The 23,798-nt window shown below is 33.1% G+C and overlaps 1 long non-coding RNA gene across 1 annotated transcript in view; it reads right to left on the reverse strand.

Moving 5' to 3' along the window:
• Nucleotides 1–489: 489 nt before the first annotated feature.
• The window catches only part of LOC111417541 (uncharacterized), a 333,066-nt gene continuing 309,757 nt past the window's right edge, over nucleotides 490–23,798 (reverse strand). The window contains exon 4 of the long non-coding RNA XR_011640631.1: nucleotides 490–986. This is a non-coding gene — a long non-coding RNA (uncharacterized lncRNA). The remainder of the gene's footprint in view (nucleotides 987–23,798) is intronic.

Consider the following 23,798-nt stretch of genomic DNA (forward strand, 5'->3'; position numbering starts at 1 on the left):
AAAAGTGCAAAACATATACAAAAATATGATAGAAATAGATAGATAACAACTATAAGAAAGGTGCATATTTCCACAAATTTTTGCATATTTTGAATAAAAAGCTTGCATATTTATGCCCATATTTCCTATAATTTGACTGCATAAAATTCCGAGCTCTACTTATCAGCTTTCTTATTCATTTCATTTTATCACTTAAGAAATGCACCACAAAATGACAACCATAATGGCCGGATAGATATGTCGGATAACCGGATATCCAGATTTTCGCAAAATCCGTTTCATCACTAGTGCTAGTGAATCATTTTTTATTTCCTTTTTTGTTTAAGGTGTGTTTTGTTAAGAGTATTTTTTTATTTAATTCTTTTTGGTAAACTGAAAATATTTTCGTTCTTTGAAGTCGTAATGCCCCGAAATCGTAACCCGGACACTTTACCCGATCAAAATCTTCAACACTTATTGGGTTATTTTAGAAAAGATCAACTCATAATGTAATTTATTATTCAAAACAGATTTTTTTTTTATTTTTTAACAAGATATCTTACAAGATTAATACAATGAAATTATTCTTTATTTCAACTTAACAATCTCATTCTCCACAGGGAGTGATGAAGAAAAAAAATTCCATTTGGGGTTGCAAAAAACCTCCCAAAAAATAAGAACTGGTGAACGTTGACCCGTCGTTTTAGGTCAACGTGTTGCAACACGTGTTGTTTGCCACCGTGAGAAGAGAGGAGCAGCTATAGCAGAAGAACTTGCAGTAGCCGGTGCTCCCTGCTGTTCTGACAAATGCGGCCGCCGCCGACGAGGATTGCGGCCCCCGGGCTAATGTGCCACGAGGACGCCACTGCCCTCTTCTTAAAGATACCTCCTAAAGAAGGTATCCGGTTGCACCTGATTCGTGTAGTACTTCGAGATTTGAAATATTCTTCCGTGTAGAACTCGGTGTCTCTTTCTGTCTCTGTGGGAGATGTTCTCTCGACGGGATTCTGAAAAAAGAAAAAAATAAGTAAAAAATGATGAAAAAATACGATGAAAATTTTTCTTATAGCTTAATTTGTTTTTGTTACAATATTTGAATTGTGCCCTAACTTTAATTAAGAAAACGTGTGCAACTACTAGAATTCGTCACGTTGTCCATATGGTAATGTTTTTTTTTTCAAGCATAAAGTGCACGTGTGCTCACGGTTTACGCTCTTCTTACAACGCCGTCGCTGATTATTATTCCACTACGCGAACTAATATGAATATTTATCGTTTCGGTAAGGAGTAATAAGGAAGTTGTAATAGTTTAAGTTATTTTTCCGTTGACAACCCTATAAGATTTCTTTCATTTGCAAATCTTTGAAGAAATGTAATAAACTTTTTAATTTCACATCGGATTCAACTTGGTTTTGGTCTTCTTGAAGAGGATGGCTTTACGGGGCGTTGAGGATAATCAATTACGGGTAGAATCGAAAGAGGGTCTCCGGAGAATCGTTTCATTTTGTGGCTCGTGAAATGACATCCTCTTTTTAGCTGGCTGATCCGCGGTTCCAATTAAAGGGCCTCCCCGTCGAACAATGGCTCCCCGAGCTACCCCGATGAATTATTAGCGACATACAGTACGGAAACCCCCGTTAATATGGGGACAATCTCGCCACACGTTAAAATAGGGACACTTTGATTGACTCTTACTTGGAGATATCTCTTCAAAACACCACAATTAAAATAATCCTTAAACTAAATAATCCTTGAACCATATAATACGATAATATAACTCCTTTTTTTAGAGATTTATAGGTTCTCATTGTGCAAATCGTAATTTAAGGTGCGTGCTACTTTTGACAAGGTTTTTTCATTCTTTGTGAAGAACCGTTTGCGGTGTTTAATAATATGTATTTCATAAGCCCTTGTGGCCGAAATAACCCGCAGCCCTCTTCGACGTGCGTGTGAGTGGAAGCCGGTAAGTGTGTGTGGCAGCGGAAAATGTGCGCATTTTGAACCCCCTCAGAGTGGTTGCTTTTGTTCGCACGACCGCAAACAGTTATTATTACATTTTTTTTTTTTTTGCTGCGATTATTTTTGTATTCCAAACGATTTTCAAGGGCTTCAAAATTATACTACAGCAAAACATCGATATAACAGACCTCGTTAGAACGAACTTCGGATAGTTTGAAGTGATACTATTAATATTATCTAATTAATACATTATTATCTATCTCAAACAAGAACTAACATTAGCATTAGAAGGAAAAAAAGATAAAAGAAATACAGAAAAAGAAACGACGAAATGATCGTGTCATAACATAACCTAAATTTGACATTAAAAAATTTTGTATTTTTGTGGATAGTAATCTATGTTGTCATGGTTACATGTTTTTAGACTCATCACTAGCGCCAGTAATTTCAGAAGGGTGCAAACTTTTCTGATCCATGCATGCATGATTTCAACTTGCATGCCAGTTGATGTTTACACATGCAATTTAATTTTACTGGCGCGCCAGTTTTTATTGGCGCCACTAAATCCATGCATTGTAGACTCACTATAATACCAATTTTAGAATAAAATCGGCCCACTTTTATTTATGACAAGCTTTATTGACACTTCGCTTTTATATTTTATTAGCCGTATTGTCAGCTTAAAATGCTTACTTCACAGCAAAAAATGTACTTGGTGCAATGTTATGGGAAAGGCGAAAAATAATAGACCTATCGTTAGATAGACTGTATGTCAATAGACTTTGTGTTAATACTAGAACTAACACTATACCTAGAACTAGAATCATTTGGGTTTAGCCGCACGTCTCTTAAGACGGCTAAACCCGAATAATTCTAGTTCTAGGTCTAGTATTAGTTCTAATGACAGTGCTAGGTAGCGCTAGTTAAAAGTAGAAATCATTATGTTGCATATTTTTATTGAACTAAAAGTAGAACTAACACTAGACCTAGAACTAGAATCATTCGGGTTTAGCCGCACGTCTCTTAAGACGGCTAAACCCGAATGATTCTAGTTCTAGGTCTAGTGTTAGTTCTAGTTTCAGTTGTTACGCAGTGCTAGATTGTTGCATATTTTTATTGAACTAAAAGTACAACTAACTCTAAACCTAAAACTAGAAACATTCGGGTTTAGCCGTCTTAAGAGACGTACGGCTAAACCGGAATGTTTCTAATTCTAGGTCTTGTATTAGTTCTAGTGACAGTGCTAGAGATAGCGCTAGGTTTCATTGTTAAACTCGTTAAAACAATTAAGAATAGTTTATGGAAAAATCGCTGAAACGGGTCCAAAGATTTAAATTTTTTGCAATTGTTTGGTATAGATTTTAAGTTTTTTCCTCCATTTTTAAACAAGTAGCAATAACCCATTGCTATTACGGAATATGAAAGAGGAGTTTTTTCTGAATCTAGTACAGTCAATATTAATATTGGTTACATAAGAAAATTTTCGAGAAATATTATGTTAAAGTTTCATGATTTTCCATTCATTTAAGATAGCAAAATAGCAGTAGCTATCCGTAACCATGGCAACCAACTGTTTTATTTTTTATCAAAAATTAATCATTGTCTTAATAAAATATCTAAAACAACTGGTTGCCATGGTTACGCATGGCTACTGCTATTTTTCTACCTCAAATGAATGGAAAATCATGAAACTTTAAGGCAATTTTTCTCGAAAATTTTTTTATGCAACTTATATTACTTTTGGCAGTTTTTTTTTTGGCTGTACCAAATTCAGAAAAAGATCCTCTTTCATATTCCGTAATAAAAATGGGGGATTGCTTTTTGAAAAAAATAACGATGACGTCATAACTAGCTTAAAAATTGCGGAAAAAATTTAAAATCTATACCCAAAAATTGCAAACAATTTAAATCCTTAGACCCATCCCAGCGATTTTTCGAAACTTTCTAGTTCTAGGTCTAGTGTTAGTTCTAGTTTTAGTTGATATGCAGTACTAGATTGTTGGATATTTTTATTGAACTAAAAGTAGAACTATCACTAGACCTAAAACTAGAAACATTCAGGGTTAGCCCTACGTCTATTAAGACGGCTAAACCCGAATGTTTCTAGTTCTAGGTCTAGTGGTAGTTCTAGTAACAGTAGATAGCGCTATGTTGCATTAAACTAAAACTAGAAATATATTTCAGCGTTAGATCGTTGTATATTTACCATCGACTTAAAACTAGAACTAACACTAGACCTAGAACTAGAAAGTTTTGGATTTAGCCATGCGTCTAAAGACCGAGAATACGCTCCAACTCTTCCAACCTCCTCTTGAATTCTGTAAACTTCCACTAGTTTTTGATTTTCAAATCTAGCAATTGCATTTGAAGTGATCCAGTATTAAGTATTTCTGTTTGTTTTGAATTGCTCGAATCTCTCAGTGAATCCAGCCTTCAGTCTTTAACAAAAAGAAGTAAGTTTTTTTCGAAATAAACTACTTCTTCAAGCAAGGCGTAGGCTAGGTTGTCCTTTCTTTGCAGTTTTAGATTTAGTTCATTTAGTTTCATTATGGTATCTACCATTAAGTTGAATTTTTGCAGCCATTTGTCTTCTTCTAATTTGGGATGGTCAATGCTTTTTTCATTGAGGAATGTTTTTATTTCACTCAAGCACAAACTAAAACGTTGCAATGCATTACCTCTGGAAAGCCATCGCACTTTATAGTGCAGAAGTAGGTCAGGAAACTGGCTATCTATTTCTTCAAGGAAATATTTAAACTTGACAAAAGAGTGCTTTTGCCAAGATTACTTCTGGCTCCATCAATTACTATAGAAACAATTTTATTTATATCGATTCCATTGTCTTTCAGGCATTTTTGCACAGGATTTGCTATATCTTCTCCACAACTTTGCCTTGAGAGCGGTAGTAATCCTAGCAGTTCTTCTTTTGGACCTTAGGACGACATACCTATACCTGACGAAAAGGGTAATTTGTGCCGTGTCTTTTATGTGGCAAGACTCATCTATAGCAAGTGATAAGGCAGAAGCCATTTGAATGTCTTCCACTTGCATATGTGTTAGTCTTGAAAACATTTTAGTAATTATTCTATCTTGTACTGTTTTAGCAGATAATGGAAAATCCTTGTTTTTTTTAATGATTTCTGCTTTGTTTTTAAAATCACGAAACAGTTCTTCAGATGCACGTATAAAACAATTTTTGACGTAGTTACCATCTGTGAAATGATTTTCCTCCTTTTGCAATTTCTAATGATTCTGCTTGCCAATAAATTATTAATTTTTTCGTATGGAACTGAAGACCCGCAACTTTACATCAAAGGTTGCCGACCCATGTTCTAGGTCTAGTGACAGTGCTAAATAGCGATAGGTTGCATTGAACTAATACTAGAACTAATATACATATATTAAAACTAGATTTAACACCAGACCTAAAACTAGAAACATTCGGGTTTAGCCGTCTTAAGAAACGCACATCTAAACCCGAATGTTTCTAGTTTTAGATTTAGTGTTAGTTCTAATGCAAGTGTTAGCTCCAGTTTTAGTTGTTATTAGTTATTATAGCAGTTCGAATTGGTGTATATTAAAATTATTTATTAAACAGTTTAATGCAAATTAAAAATTTTTCGTATAACTGACTTTTGGGTATAACATAACTTTCCCATATTAATTAATTATATCGAAATTTTACAGTACTAAAACTTTTTATTATATATTTAAATCAAGGTGTTAATTAATTTTGTTGTGGTTCACTACGTTTTTTCCATCCATATCGTACAAGTTGGTGTGTATGATATATTTCGTGCGTGGTAAACATAAGTCTTGGGTGCCCACTTGTAACCAGCCAACAACGGTCGAGACCAACGTACCGCCCGCGGTGAAAAGTGTAAAACGGTGGCAGCCACTCATACCATAACATATATAAAACACAGGGCCGCGACTGTGACAAATACTTAACGGAACGGTTATAAATTAGCAACAGATATTTTAGCTAAGATAAGGCTACCTGTTTTTTGGGACGCCGACGGGGACGGTAAAAATCTTCTCCAACCGTCATAACATTCGTCTTTTCATACTTGTGTGTGGGATTTCTCGAAAGAATTCATTCATGAATTTTTGAACAAATTAAAAAAGAATTTTTTATAACGTTTTTAGATTACTTTTTACAAAAATTAACCTTTCTACCATTAATAAAATTTATAAGTTTTTGCTATCCAAGTTATGCATTTTATCTAAACTTATACTAAAACGAGGACTGATTGTAACAAAATAGTATCGTTTCCAAAATTAATATAAAAATTGATCTGCTTTGAGTGATTGAATAAATAAGTTTTATTAATTTTTTGAAAATCTAATTTGGGATAATGAAATTTTCTGGAATTATGTTAAAAACTATGGAATTTATCATCATTCTTACAACGATATGCAGAAGCCATCAATTACATAACATTGCTGAATTTTTATTGCATTTGTACTTGTTGGATTTTGTGGATTTAAATTTGTAACGGAAACAATCTGACCAATTTGATGAAGGAGACCAAAAATTCTTTTATTTACGATAATAAAATAGAACATCTTTGCTACAAATTGAGCTGCTGCAAAAATTATAGCTCAAAATAAACTGTTATTGGCACGAATGATAACAAAACCTTGATTATTATGAAGCTTCGAAATGCAATTCTAAGTATCGATGCAACAAAGTGTTTATAACTTTCCAATAACTTTTCTAGTGATTTAAAAAAAGTTCGTTTTCGCATCTCCACCCATTACATATCAGAGATGACTGATCATACAGCAGTTTCCCCCAATTTTCCCCTCCAATTTTCAGTATTGATGCCTGAAAATCAGAAAATCCAGATTTTTATCAATACTCCATCAATATTTACCGTCAATAAAAATTTTCACCTTACCCGGTCAATATTATTGTCAATATTCTAAGGTATTGTCAATATTATTGATCGTGTAAGGGCCACTATACAGCAGTTTCTGAATTGTTTTGGATTATTTGAAATTTATTATTTGAAGAGATTTTAATATTCCAAAGTTGATTGTGATGGAGACTAGTTGATTGGAGGTGGATTCGTTAAAGTTCTTCTGTAACATGTTGTGTGAACGATTTTTGTTGATCGATAGGTTTGTACCACGATATAATAGCTCTTGCTTGAAGACTACGATCTTTCGATTTTTCAAAGTCTTTTTCTGTGAGTGCCTCGGGAGATTTCAATCTTCCTTCAGTACATTGTTAGATTTTAACCTGATTGTTGATGAGGAATAAATAATGAGTGCATTAACAAAATTTTTTTAAATCATACAGTTCTTCAAAATAGATTCTCACTGTTCTTGGGTTTTGATTGACGATATGGATTTCAGCTTAAATTTTTTTACTTCATTTTAGCAGATTTTAGCATCATGAAATAGGCCTGTTTTGGTTCAAGAGTTATACAATACTAAACAGTTTTGAATCTTTCTGAGCATACATATTGCATATTAAGTATATGCGTAGAAAGGTTCAGAACTGTTTGGAACGCAGAACTCTTAAACCAAAACAAGAGCAACCTAAGAGTGCCTTAAGCACTCTTAGGTCACTTTATTTATTAATGACCTCTTATTATTTCTTTCTATATTGATGTGCTGGAATATACAGGGTGTTTCAGCGAGACCGGTCATTAGACGTTTCTGGGGTTCTGGCGAAAATAAAAATTTGAGAATTCAGACTTAAGTATTATCAATTACGATCTCTTCGTCTAAAATATTTTCAGATTTCTTGCACTTCCGGTTATACTGGAAGTCGCCACCAACTTTATTTTTTTAAATGGAACACCCTGTATATTTTTACATATTTGGATTTGTGGATTTGTCTGTTTTCAAGGTTTATAAATAACTTTACTTTTTGCAATTTGATTCGGTCGTTCTTGAGTTATTCGAATTTTTCTAGAAAAATCTGCTCCAGCAGACATTCGTTCAAAAAATCAGAAAACACTCAATTTTTGGGATATCAATTTAGGATTGAGAACATGCTTTAGCAACATGATGGAGTATGTTTTGGTGCCGAGAACTGCGGTCTAGAACGTTTGATCACTTTACTATGGCACGTTAACTTTTCAAAATTTGGAAGTACCATAACTTCATTTTTTTAAATGGCACCCCCCATATTTTATTTTTTAGTCGTCTTAGGTGTCTCATTCTACATCTTTTATATCCCATATGACCCACACCTAATATTAATAGTTTGGGAGATAATTAGGGTTTTTTGAAAAATGCACACATATCATATGGATATTTAGCCTAGTGTGCCATGAAAAACAAGCCTTCTCAATGAGTTCTTGTCAAAGACTCACTTGTTTACGTCACTTGATGCATGTGAGCTAATAATTATCTGTTATGTCCCTTAATATTAGTACTGAAACGAGTTAAAATCGATAACAATAACGAAAGTAATATTTACACAAATCAAGAAATTCTTAATTTATTTTTTTTGCATGAAAAGCGCGACAAAGTTCGTTTCATGATTCCCAGATCTTCTTTGGCAAGGTATTCACCTCTTCCGTTGCATTATCTACTACATTTTTTGGTCAGTTTAACACGTGATTAATTCGTCCAAAATGCAAAAAATTTGCTTCTATTCCTCTAAATTTACCTTTTGTCATCGGAGATAAATGTGGATAATTTTCATTAAACATTCTGCAAGTTCTACTAAGAACTCTGTCGCACTTTTCGTGCACAAAAAATAAATTATGGATTTCTTCATTTGTATAAACATTATTTACGTTATTAATATCCATTTTAACTGGTTTTAGACTCACAAACATCAAACAACCTAAATTAGACTTTGACGTTTATCAATGAGTCATTAAACATTTGTTTTCCAAGGCACACTAGGTTACTATCCATATGATATGTGAGCATTTTTCAAAAAACCTTAATTATTTCTCAAACTATTAATGTTAGGCATAGGACATATGGAATATAAAAGATGTAAAATAAGACGCCGAAGACGACTAAGTAATAAAATATGGGGGGTGCCATTTAAAAAAATGAAGTTATGGTGGTTCCAAATTTCGAAAAGTTAACGTATCATAGTAAAGTGACCAAACGATCTAGACAGCCGTTCTCGGCACCAAAACATACTCCATCATGTTGTTTAAGTATGTTCTGAATCCTAAATTGATATCTCAAAAATTGAGTGTTCTATGATTTTTTTAACAAATGTCCGCTGGACCAAATTTTTCTACAAAAATTCGAATAACTCGAGAATTGCTGGTTCAAATTGCAAAAAGTAAAGTTATTTATAAACCTTCAAAACAGACAAACCCAAATATGTAAAAATATACAGGTGTTCCATTTAAAAAAATAAAGTAGGTGGCGACTTCCGGTATAACCGGAAGTGCTAGAAATCTGAAAATATTTTAGATGAAGAGAACGTAATTGATAATACTTAAGTCTGCATTCTCAAATTTTTTATTTGGCCAGAACCCCAGAAACGTCTAATGACCGGTCTCGCTGAGACACCCTTTATAAACATTCTTATCTTATCAAGGAACTGTAGTGGTTGTACAATTTTATTAATACAGTGTGGATGAGGTTAACCAAAATATGTGCATCTTTTTTCCGGATCTTTAGATTTATTTTCAGAATGACCAAAGATTTCCATAACTGTGATGCTTTGAAAATTTAATACTCTGCCTTCGTTTTGACCAAATTCGAGTGAGATCTGTTACTCATACACTGTGTTAATTAATTATCGTCCCCGACGTCATCATTGCAAGTATGCAACCAATATCACAATATTCGTATTGCAATACGCAAATCGAGTTATTGGTTGCATACTTGCAATGATGACATGTATGTGGTAATGTCAAGCCTATATAAAATGAAATCCTAAATTGAAGAATTTAATTGTAATTAAAACATTTTATCTCCTAAATTAAAAGATTTGAAATTCAAAGAAAAGAATTTTAAGATTTGTTATTGACACTTAAAATATCGACGCCGAAATCTCAATATTAAATCTCGACGATGATGAAGAGATTCGGTCGATCACCTGTGGAATTTATCTTCGCACGAAATCATTTCTTTTTCTTCTCTTCTCATTTCCTTTTCTTTTATTCGTACAGTTTTTTTTTTTTCGTTTTTCGTTAAGGACTCTTCTCTGGTCGTGATCTCAACGTTGGCAGTCGGTCGGTGGTGCGCGGTGTTAAATTCTTTGTCGGCTCGCGGTCGTCATTAGAGTATGAGTCAGCAGCCGAAGCCGCCGGCCGCCGCCGCCGCCGCCGCTGGTGCAACATCGAGAACCAACGGCTTCGGGGTTCGAACTTGTCAAGCCATCGAAATGTTTGATGCCAGATAGATTAATGTTTTTACGATATTAGTTGTTTCTTTTCTCTCTCTTACTCTTACTTTTTTTCTTATTTTCGCGTGACTCGGCGATTTTTAAGATGATCTATCTTGGTTTCTCCGCGATCTACCCCTGGAAAAATCGGGGCGGGAGTAGAAGGTCCAAAATTTGAAATGGTCATTCTCAAATTAATGAAGAAGAACATTTTTTATCTTGAGGGGTTCATTTATTACTGCTAGATTGTTGTATATTTTTATTGAACTAAAACTAACACTAGACCTAGAACTAGAAAGTTTCGGGTTTAGCCGTGCGTCTTCAGGTCTAGTGTTAGTTTTAGTTTTAATTATTATTCAGCGTTATATATATTTATGAACTAAATTTGAAGAAAACAGTTATAATTATCGCAATTTATAAGATAAGTGTCTTAACCACAAAAGGTGTCACCACAGCTCCGCACTCCTTCTGTTTGATTTCGATGAAAAATTAGGAAACACCAGGTTTACACATTGCACCTGACACATATTCCCCAAGACACGTGTTCTAACCGCAAATTTTTCGACATTTGTTAAGTTTGTGCTAAGGGTCCGTGCTTTAATAACAGTGGAACAAATGTTCGAAATTATGCTCGTTAACCGTCTGTGGTTTAATTAGCGATGACAATTTTAAAACAAAAAAAAAATCAAAATAATTAGCTTTAAAAAAGATAGAACAAAGTTTAAAACGTAATTAGTTTTTATGATTCTGTAAATCTATTAATAAAATAATTTCGAAAAGTAGAACTGGAGATGAGGAGTTAAATTTTGCTGTTCTTTGTAGAAAACCGTTGGCATAAGACCTGTCCTCCCATAAACTCATTAATTAAGGTGCAGCTTTGACGAAGTTCGGACTGTGAATGGGGACCCCCTCGTTACCCCTCCGGTTCCTTTCATCTCACGTAATTATGAGAGAGAAAAAAAAAGCTCGGGCGGTCGTAAGTTGATCGCGCGCGCGAACAACTTTAAAAACATTAAGTTTCGATTAATTCTCTTCGTCGTGTATAATTAAGGGTTCCACTTAAACAAATAGAGAGAGAAAAAAATAGTCGCCGTAAGTAGCCCGAAACGCGATTTATCATATATTACAACTCCTCCAACGCTGTGATCTCAAACGTGTAATTATTTTAATTATAAATCGGCATTGAAAATCGAATCGGTGTAAATCAATTTCTTTTCCTGTTTAGTACGCCCACAAAAAAATCAAAAAAAACAAAAAAAAAAGAGATAATAAATAAAGATTTTTATAATCAGCAAACTTGGCGGAAACAATTGTCGTTTTTGAGGCGTAAAAACCTCCTCAGAGGGTTGGTAAAACCTTACACAGGGTGCAATGTATAATATGTAATCATGAAGATTAACCCTCTGGGTTGTCAACGATAAGAGGGTCTCGACAAGAAGGAACCTCCCCTAACGCTAGTTTTTTGCGGCCCAGTTAAAATTAAAGATTGGTCTCTCCGATAGGGATGGAGGCTAAAACGCGAAAACCTTAGTAGCATTTCATCCCTAAAGCCGCGTGGTGACATGTGGTCAAACTCCCCCATATTGCATGTACGGATTCATTTTATTCATTACAAGTCCTCCTTTAGCCACGGAGTATTTTTTTTTGGGTTACCACTTGGAGTTATGTTGTGTAAAGGGTGGGTTATTAAAATCATTTAAATTGAGTTGTTATGAATTTTTATGATCAAAGGAATCATTTTATGGCCATGTTAAAAATTAATAATGAAATAAAATTATATAAAGTTATAAAATAATAATAAGATTTTCATGGAAATTAGAAAAATTTAACCTGATTTGATGTAGCATAACCTATAATGATAGATATGATAATATTTTAGTGATATGTTCTTAGGTGTTATGACATCAAGATATGTCGAGTTTGGACTCATTTTACAAATTTTTTAATTTTCTATGGTTAATGGATAAAGATTTCAATACATTCTGCATCTTGGAGGACACTTTTTACTTGGAAGACAAGTGCAATTAATAGAGGTCATATTTACCATGTTGGAGAAAATTGTGAATAAGAATCAATTTATTGCTGATGCCATATTTAACGTTGATGACAAGTTGGAGCTATAACAATCTATATCAGACACTGGATACATAAATTCCAAGTTGTTCGCAGCATGGTTTATTTAAAAAGAATATATCAACCTTAGCAATGAAGGAAAGACATTTTAGTTGCCCAATGGACATAGCTCGAGAGTACATCGACGTTGTTTTGTTTATTATTAGGAAATAAAATGAGCCAAATGCAGATTTCTAAATTACTCAATAAAATCATAGACTTATGACTAGTTATTGTTCGGAAAGATTAGATACTGTTTGCAGAAGACTAAACACTGCCTCCAAAAGAGTAGATACTGCTTGCAGAAACAAAATACTGTTTGCAAAAGATTAAATACTGCTCCCAGAAAGGAGATACTGCTTGCAGACGTCTAAATATTGCTTCCAGGGACTAGATACTGTTTGTAGAAGACCAAATACTGCTTTCAAATCACTAGTTAGCGTTCGGAAAGATTAGATACTGTTTGCAGAAGACTAAAAACTACCTCCAAAAGAGTAGATACTACTTGCAGAGACAAAATACTGTTTGTAAAAGATTAAATACTGAATTCCAAACGATACTGTTTGAAGAAAACTACAACCGCTTGACGCTTAGATCATGTATTGCTTGAATATCAGCTGATAGTCTACACCACGTTCTCATTGTAAACGATTAGATACTACCTCAGAAAGACAAGATACTGATTCGAAAAGACTAGATACTACTGGCAGAAGATGAAATGCCGAGGTCTTATTGCAGAAGATTAGACACTAGTAAGCAGCTATAATTGTAAACCGAGAATGCTTTTCGTTCCTCTGATTTTAATCTATTAATAGACATGATTTTGAAGATACTTAGTTTGCACCAAAACCTTCTCAACCTAAATCAAGTACTGAACCAATATCTACATCATTAAGTGTGTTCAAAATAGAACGGTTGAAATGTGAAGAATATTGTGAGGTAACTCGTATAACTTGAGGGGTGTTGGTGCGACAAGGAAAAATATAATCTACTTTCCAAATAAATCCAATTACTTAAAATAGAAGTAGACAGTAACATTTTATCCAATGCACATGTATTATCTAGAAGCCGATTTTGCTGCGCTGCTGAGGCAACAGCTCAGTACTAATATACCAGATAACACAACCGGGTGTTAGTTCTAGATTTAGTTCAATTAACACCATTATCGTAAGATTGATCTATTCAGCGCCTGGTCACTAATTAAAACTTTTGTTTCGTCTTAAAACCATACTTAAACCATATTTACAAATAACAACAACACACTTAATGAAGAAATTTCTTAAGATTACTTGAGAGAATTTATACGAATATCTCAAATTGGCACCAGATTTGCTTGCTATTTTATTAGTCATGAAATTTCCAAATTATGGACATCCTGTAATCTAACATAACTGAACATCTAACAAAAATGGAACCTCAAACATCTCATCAATACTTCTTAACGAAGTAACATGCGTCATCAACACTTGCACAGTGCATAGGCAAAGATTACCTTCTTCTATAGTCAGACAAATTATTGATTCGTTGCTACTACATCAATCGATATACTCAATATAATTTAGCCATGTTGAGAAACTTTCTGACAACGCAGTCAATGAGATCTATCTCCTACCGTACTCATAGGGTAATTTATCTGTAAGCAACCCAAGCGAATGACTTTGGCAATCGTCTTCAGACGCACGGCTAAACCTAAATCTTTCTAGTTATAGGTGTAGTGTTAGTTCTAGTTTTAGTTCAATGAGAAATATACAACAATCTAACGCTGAATAACAACTAAAACAAGAACTAACACTAACATCAAATCTAACACTAGACTTAGAGCTAGAAAGTTTCGGTTTTAGCTGTGCGTCTTCAATTTTAAGAGATGTACTAAACCAGAATGTTTCTAGTGTTGAATAACAATTAAAACAAGAACTACCGTCATTGAACTAGGGTTTAACTGTAATATTATGGCTGATCTTGAGAATCGATTTTTATAAGGTGCCAAAAATTCTAAAGGTATGATAAAGAATGAAAAAGGATGAAGGAGAACAACCCCTAAAGCAGGAGGGAAGTTTCCGCCCTTACCGTAATTTTAATTTCTCCAAGAAACTTTCTAATTACGCCAAGTTTTATTATTAATCACTGTAATTAATTAGTTCCCCCTAAAATCTCGAACTCCTCTTAAATAATCTCTTAAATAATTCCTTAATTATAAAAAAAAAAATTATTCTCATTTTTTTCTGTAGTATTGTCACGTTTTTGTTCGACGACTTGAAAGACATCTTTATCGTAGCTATTATTGAATACATAAAAAAGCGATATCCGTCAAGTGAGTTTCTTTTCTGCTCAATTATTGGATCCAATTATAACTCGACAAACTCACCTGATACATCATCAAATTGACAACCTTAATTTAAATTTTGAAATTTTCAAGTATAAAATCGTGACCATTGAGATATGTTTTTATAGTAATCGATTTGATGAAGAATTTAAACTAAAAGTGTTAATGAACTTGGCTTTTTTTAATGCAAAAAAATATTTAGGTATCTCATCTTTAATTTAATTGATTAAAAATGTTGCATGTACAGTTATTGGTAATTTAAACGATCTTAATAGCATAGTGGTCGATCTTGGATGCCGTTAGGCAATCAAACGCAAATTAAGGCAGCACATGCTATAGTCAAGAAGAAGAAAAAATCTCTTTGAAGATATAAAAGCTGGGTCGTGTGCTAGTGAACTATTTTGAAGGTAATAAATCAGGGTAATACAAGTAATTAATAATAAAAGAAATAAATTAAATTAGATACATTAAATCATAACCTTTTTAAATTAATTTATGCATTAATGACGAAATCTATCAAAAAAAATAAATTCTTAACGATGTATCTTTCGTGAGAAAACGGTCAACGTAATTTTAATGAACGTATAATTAAACACGTACTCACCAACAACGTAATAAAGGAGAAAAGTGTAAAAGAGCAATAAGTGAGAGGTTGGACGCGTGTACGAAGAATTATCCTGGAGCTTAAAGACAAAAGACCACGTCGTGGTTCTGGGTAACATAGAAAACCCGTAATTTATGCGTTTAGTTTCGGTCGCGTTCGCAAAAGCAAAACGTAATTTACGATCTGGTTTCTGGCCCGAATTCTCTTTTTTTTGTTTTGTTTTAAGTTTAAAATTTTTTTCTCTCGATGTGTTTTGGTTCGGCTCAAGACTTTGTTGCAACGTTCCGCTAAAAGCACTTGTGTGATTCTTGAACGTGTGGTGAACGCGACGAAGACGGTTACATAAACAATCCCTAACTATGTGGTACAGGGGTCTTACCGACAGCCCACGAATTTATTACGCGTATTTTCATTATCGTAAAGTGCGGGTTTTACTTTTTCTCTCGTCGTGTTGTCCAATATATTTGGAGATTTGTATTTTTTTATTTGTCGCTGTCCGTTTTTATCCTTGTGGTCATTTGGTTGAAAAGAATTTTTAATCAACAAGTTATAAGTTTCAATTCATTGAAACTTATGTTTTACAATTTTAATACCGTATCAACCCAAAGCAGTTAATAGAAATTGTCGCTACTCCGGTTTAACTTATAATGTAGAGTAATTTCACCTAATTAAGACAAGATCACTTATTTTTGGAGTGCTAGAATTAATACCGTATCAACCCGAAGCTAGTTAATATATGTTGTAGCGCCTCGGTTGTAAACGACCTTGGCCAACCTTGAGGCGGCATGATAATACCAAGGTTAAACTAAAACTAACAAAGAGTTAATAGTAAATGTTTAACGTTTTGGATGCCATGTTGCAACCTTTTTCAGAAACAAGTTCGATGTGAAAAACACTTAAAGAAACGCATGGCTTAACCCGAAAGATTCTTTTTTACGATATTTTTTAAAAATAATGTGAAAATTTTTTTTACTACATAATTGAGGTTGAGTTCAAAAACTATTATCTCAAGAACGAGTTGAGATATTCAAGTGCGGTTTTATTCGTAAAAAAGTACGTACTTTCTTCTATATAGTGAGAATATTTCATGAAGATATCTTAAGAATCCGATTTTTTGCCATTTTTTAAAGACGATTGTAAAAAATTTTGGCTTAATAAAGATACTCAAATTCAGAATTTATTATCTCAAGAACGCATTGAGATATTCAAGTACGATTTTATTCACGAAAAAGTACGTACTTTCCTCTATAAGATGGGATTGTTTCATATAGATATCTTAAGAATTCGATTTTTTACGATTTTTTTTAAATAATGTGAAAATTTGTTTACTACATAATTGAGGTTGAGTTCAAAAACTATTATCTCAAGAACGAGTTGAGATATTCAAGTGCGGTTTTGTTCGCAAAAAAGTACGTACTTTCTTCTATATAGTGAGAATATTTCATGAAGATATCTTAAGAATCCGATTTTTTGCAATTTTTTAAAGACGATTGTAAAAAAATTTTGCTTAATAAAGATACTCAAATTCAGAATTTATTATCTCAAGAACGAATTGAGATATGCAAGTGCGGCTTCGCTCACGTAAAAGTACGTACTTTCCTCTATAAGATGAGAATGTTTTAATGTAAATATCTTAAGAATTCGAGTTTTTACGATTTTTTTTTAAATAATGTGAATTTCTTTTTACTACATAATTGAGGTTGAGTTCAAAAACTATTATCTCAAGATCGAGTTGAGATATTCAAGTGCGGTTTTGTTCGCCAAAAAGTACGTACTTTCTTCTATATAGTGAGAATGTTTCATGAAGATATCTTAAGAATCCGATTTTTTGCAATTTTTTAAAACGATTGTAAAAAATTTTTGCTTAATAAAGATACTCAAATTCAGAATTTATTATCTCAAGAACGAATTGAGATATTCAAATGCGGTTTTGTTCACGAAAATGTACGTACTTTTCTCTATAAGATGAGAATGTTTCATGTTGATATCTTAAGAATTCGATTTTTTACGATTTTTTTAAATAATGTGCAAATTTTTTTACTACACAATGAGATTGAGTTCAAAAACTATTATCTCAAGATCGAGTTGAGATATTCAATTGCGGTTTTGTTCACCAAAAAGTTCGTACTTTCTTGTATATAGTGAGAATGTTTCAGGAAGATATCTTAAGAATCCGATTTTTTTCGATTTTTTAAAGACGATTGTAAAAAAAAATATTTCATAAAGATACTCAAATTCAGAATTTATTATCTCAAGAACGAATTGAGATATTCAAGTGCGGTTTCGTTCACGTCAAAGTACGTACTTTCCTCTATAAGATGAGAATGTTTAATGTAGATATCTTAAGAATTCGATTTTTTACGATTTTTTTTTTAATAATGTGATAATTTTTTTTTCTACGTAATTGAGGTTGAGTTCAAAAACTATTATCTCAAGATCGAGTTAAGATATTCAAGTGCGGCTTTGTTCGCCAAAAAGTACGTACTTTCTTCTATATAGTGAGAATATTTCAGGAAGATATCTTAAGAATCCGATTTTTTGCGATTTTTAAAGACGATTGTAAAAAATTTTTACTTAATAAAGATACTCAAATTCAGAATTTATTATCTCAAGAACGAATTGAGATATTCAAGTATGGTTTCGCTCACGTAAAAGTACGTACTTTCCTCTATAAGATGAAAATGTTTCATGTAGATATCTTAAGAACTCGATTTTTTATGATTTTTTTTTAAATAATGTGAATATTTTTTTTTCTACATAATTGAGGTTGAGTTCAATAACTATTATCTCAAGATCGAGTTGAGATATTCAAGTGCGGTTTTGTTCACCAAAAAGTACGCACTTTCTTTTATATAGTGAGAATGTTTCAGGAAGATATCTTAAGAATCCGATTTTTTGCGATTTTTTAAAAACGGTTGAAAAAATTTTTTTCTTCATAAATATACTCAAATTCAAAATTTATTATCTCAAGAACGAATTGAGATATTGAAGTGCGGTTTTGTTCACTTCCCTCTATAAGATGTCAATGTTTCATGCAGATATCTTAAGAATTCGATTTTTTACGATTTTTTTTAAATAATGTGAAAATTTTTTTTACTACATAATTCAGGTTGAGTTCAAAAACTATTATCTCAAGAACGAATTGAGATATTGAAGTGCGGTTTTGTTCACGAAAAAGTACGTACTTTCCTGTATAAGATGGGAATGTTTCATATAGATATCTTAACAATTCGATTTTTACGATTTTTTTAAAATAATGTGGAAATTTTTTTTACTACATAATTGAGTTCGATTTCGATTAGTTCCAGATCTAGTGTTAGTTCTTATTTAAGTTTGTGTTGAGCATTAAATTTTTGTATAGTTTTTATTGAACTAAAGCTAAAACTAACACTAGATCTAGAACTTTAAAGTTTATTACCTATAAAATTAATCATAAAATTAACCAGAATAACTCATTAATATACATTTAAGTAAAGAAGTATATGTTGTTATACGAGATCAATTTGTACTGGCTTATTAAATTTTCGCCTTGGGGACTTTCAGTTGCATTACTCTCCTCGTAAACTTTACGGATCAAGTTTCTCTGTGAGCGCTTTCAACGACTCGCCGATAGATGGCGGATAAAGTAATGCCTCGGGCTTTTCCTGTGGAAATCGAAACCTATTGTTATAAGACTAATTACGTTAAAATCTATTTGGTAACAATTCAATCATTTTAAACAATTCATTCTTTTAATTCTTTTATTAAAGACGCTTTGTAATTCAGCATTTAATTTGATATTATTTTTTTCTATTAATTAATTTTAAATGAATTTATTTTATTAATCAATAAAAATTGTGTTCAGTTTTCTTCAACAGGTTCGAAACATAATGAAACGACGACGACGATGGTAAAAGAGTGTAAGATAAGTAACGCGGGGTTCCATACAAATTTGCATTAGGTCGAAATGGGGGGTATTGTTTCCGGTCTGGACCGTTCCGGACCGATTGCGAATCGATATTCGCGAGGACGACAAAGAGATCCGACAAAGGGGCTCCGTGTCATTCACAGGACTCCGAAACGGGGCTCATTGTCACCCATCCAACCCCCGGTATCTCTCTCTCAGAGATACATTGTTGTTCTTTCCGTGTGCTGAGAGTTGCGTCGTCGTTTTCGCGGCTAATGAGCGATCCTTCGAAACTCTCCGCGTGTTAGTGGCTTCTTCAATTTCCACGCAACTTTACACCTGTCAAATACACGCGAAGTCATTTGATGAAAAAAAAAAAATTAGTCACGTGGCTTAAAACTATCTAAGTTGTATGATTTAGCAATTTTTAAATTAATTGTATACGTTGAAAACCTGAATTTAGATGATTTTCAATATTTCCAGAATAATTGAAATGGTTTTATTTTATTTTAGACAATTTTGAATGATAAACAGATTTTTAAGTTTTAAATTTTGAACCATAAGATTTTGTCTTTGCTCGGAGAGTTCGATTTTGAGCAATCTAAGAAATGGCTCCAAAATACAACTGGAGAGGGCAGAAGTGGTGGTTACGAATCCAAGATGAAGATCCTGTCTTGTATATACTTTAAGTAGGAGTAAATAAGACTTCCAAATTTGTAATAAGACACCTTAAAACCAGGTTAAGACATTAATGGAAGCGTACCAATGAAACCTCAAAGAAGCAAAACGATCGGATTCAACTGCAATGTGTTATATGTAACAGACTTGACATAATTGGAGTACGAAAGATTAAATAGATAGGGTTTGATTCTTAATTCGTCAACATGGGTGCGATCAAAACTTTCATACACAAAAAATAAAGATGAAAAAAGAGGATCCTTGAAGAGCTGGAAATGTAAAAATTGTAAGGAAGACTTAATCTCAAATAATGAAGAATTCTTGAATCAAGTGAGCAACCTGAAACAGTTAGAGACATTTGAATGCTCTAAAAAAGTGGTTTGATAGTAATAATCTAATAATGAACGAAGATAAAAGTGGGGTGATAGTCTTTGATCATAAATTGGTTAATAAACCTCCTACAATTTACGATATTGAGGTACGACAGGAGATCAAGATTTTGGGTGTTCATCTTGATAGTTCTATGAAGTTGAAGTGTCACATGGAACAACTCTGTTATAAGCTATCAAAATCTATATTTGATTAAAAATCACTCTAAGACCAAAACACCACAACTAACAAAAAGATTGCCTAGATTTTTTTATTCTAGTAACATCGAATCACATTTAAGATATTTAATAATCTAAGCATCTATACAGTTCGGTAATGTCGGTAATCTTAAATATAATGAAACGTGTAGACAACAATTCCGAAAAGAGAATCTCTTAATTTTCCCGGCGTTTTACATCCTCGAATGCTCAATATTTGTTTTCAAACATAAAAGCTATTTTCAACAATTTGTTAAGACAAACCAATACGTTACTAGACATAATCATATCTTCATGTTGACTAAACATAGGTTAAATTTATATGAAAAAGGTCCCTTGTATTCATGTGTGAAAATCTGGAATAACATCTCTGTAAAAATCAAATTAATAACTAGGTTAAACTTATTTAAGAGAAATATGCGATATTTATTGATTTTCGTTTTCTCTTTTGACATTACTTAGGTGAGTAGTAATGAGATGTGCATTTTTTGTTATTTTTGTCACTTGACTTTCTCAAGAAAGTTTATTATTATTATTATCTGAGTTGCTAACAAAAGATTATGTTGGTTGCACCCAGAATTATGCACCCACATATTGCTAGTGGATAATGAAGTAGCGCATTCTCATATGATGTGAACAGAAACGGACTTATTTAATTTGTATTGGCGATAAAGTTATGCGATCTATAAGAACACAAAATACATGTTGAGGTCAACGTCATAAAACAGTTCTATGGGTGGCAGATGTTCTGATTTCACACTATAGGACTAAAATTCGTTTGAAAAATGGAACATACCTATGATATAGCATAGCGGAATGGCCCTTATAAGTTCATGACTAGACTATAAGGGTGATATTTGACATCTGGGTGTTCTTAATAACAAAAAATTAGATTTACTGCATTTTAGAACGCAACTTGAAGAAGCTCTTACAGAAATTGAGAGGAAGAAGGAAAAAACATGGATCTTCAAGTGCAGAAATTGCATAAGTAGTGTTGTTAAATATCCTGGTATTTATTTTCAAGGGTAAATTTCCTGGATATACAGGGTGTCTCACGTAACTGGTTCGTTAACACTTTTTTAGATTCCAGTATTCGTACAGTTTTGAAATTTTGGTAGTATGGGTTGTTCAGTCGGAACTTTCGATCTAAAATATTTTCAAGATGGCTGCCACTTCCGGTCTACCGGAAGTAGACCATAATTTCGTTATTTTAAATGGAATGCTATAGTTTCATAAAAGTTATTGGTACCTAGCGTTTTTCGTTTTCGAGTTATTTTGATTTTAAGATTTTTTTGGCAAATTGCACCATGCTCTTTAAAATCCTATATCCCAGCCAACGTTCATTCAAAAAAGCTCTAAGTTGGCACGATTACTCTTCAGATGCTCCCAAATAAATTGTCATATGTTGTATCAGAGTATCTTATACAGGATGGTCAAAAATTGAATTACCGTTTCTCCATATTCAATGGGGAGAAAGTCTAAAATTTTAAACGGAACGCCCCATATTTTATTAGCTTACACGAAAGGGAATTTAATTCTCTACAATTTATCTATAAACATTCCTATAACTGTCAAAATTCCATAGTTTTCTAATAAAAAAAACCTGCATTTCGTGCATGTTTTAATAAATTTCGCAATATAAGGCACTCTACAATAAATAGGTATGGGAATGTTTATAGATAATTTGTAGAGAATTAAATTCTCTTTCTGATAGGCTAAAAAAATATGGGGCGTTCCGTTTAAAATTTTCGACTTTCTCGCCATTGAATATGGAGAAACAGTAATTCAATTTTTGACCAGCCTGTATAAGATAATCCGATACAGCAAATGACAATCTATTTGTCAACATCTGAAGAGTAATCGTGCCAACGTAGATCTTTTTTGAATGAACGTTGGCTGAGATATGAAGTTTTAAAGAGCATGTTGAAATTTACCAAAAAAAGCTTAAAACCAAAATAACTCGAAAACGAAAAACGCTAGGTACCAATAACTTTTATCAAAATCAACCTATTTTTTTACGTACAATTAAACGGTGTAATAAAAACTATGGCATTCCATTTAAAATAGCGAAGTTATGGTGTACTTCCGGTAAATCGGAAGTGGCGGCCATCTTGAAAATATTTTAGATCGAAGTTCCGAATGAACAACCCATGCTACCAAAATTTCAAATCTCTACGAATAGTGGAACCTGAAAAAGTTCTAACGAACCAGTTGCGTGAGACACCCTGTATATCGTATTTATAAAATTTTATTTAAATTGAGTTGATGGCAGTTTTGGAAGCACTTCAAGAATGCAGAGTTGATTATCGATACAACAATGCTAGTGGTAAAGTACTGATTATGAGTAAAACAAGGCGATACAACATTGAACCCAAATTGTTCATCACAGTCCTGGAGAATGCATTTAAACAACTTTATTGGACCCAAAAAGGCATAAACATTGATTGACTAAACAGAATGATCACACTCGCGTGGACAGCTTACGGGAAACTTAGAGACATCTTCAAGAGCGATATTCCTATATATTTGAAAAGAAAGGCTTTCAATTAATTCGGGTTTTCAGCTTATTACATACGGCTCCAAAACATTAACATTAACGGCAGCCAGGAGGCTCAAAGTAACGGAAAGACCGAAATGAAGACCTATGAAGAAGAACTGGCGCAAATGATGTGGACAACATTGTGGCAAAGTTCAACAATTGGAGCAGACAGCACAGAATAGAATCGAATGGAACAGAATAGGGGAGGTGTATGTCCAAAATTGGTTTGATGATAATAATCATAATGATTTGATGTAATCTAAATTGCGGCCGATTTGTCTGATGATAATAAGTCTTCGATTGTTGACTCTTCATTTTTTCGGAATCTGATATATTTTTACTTGTATCACTTTTATACGTACTGTTTGGGTATTTACCCCGGCCCAGGGTAATAATACCCATTTTATAAATACCTACCCGTCAGATATTAATTTATCCAGCGCCCATCACTGTGCATAAGTAATTAGGCGTAATAATATAGAGGTGCACTACTCGAAGTACAGTTGGATACAATAAACCCAAACATGGTGTACTAACAAATCATGATCTATGTTCAAAAACTAATCTGCGTGAAAATTCTATTTTTGAAGTTATCTATTTGTAAAGAAATTTTTTTCTTGAAATTGATAAATAGTTTTTAGGGTTGTTTGTTCTCATTAAATAGGTGAAGATGGCATCAAATCAACACGTAGATCGTTTTGGTTCGCTTATTAATTAAAAAGAATTAAAGACAAAGGGGGTTTCGTATCAACAGGCGAGGCGTAGACGGGCGGATGACATGTGTGAGACGTCACCTGTGATGGCTCGG

Source organism: Onthophagus taurus, chromosome 6, assembly GCF_036711975.1.
Source record: "Onthophagus taurus isolate NC chromosome 6, IU_Otau_3.0, whole genome shotgun sequence".
Lineage (NCBI taxonomy): Eukaryota > Metazoa > Arthropoda > Insecta > Coleoptera > Scarabaeidae > Onthophagus > Onthophagus taurus.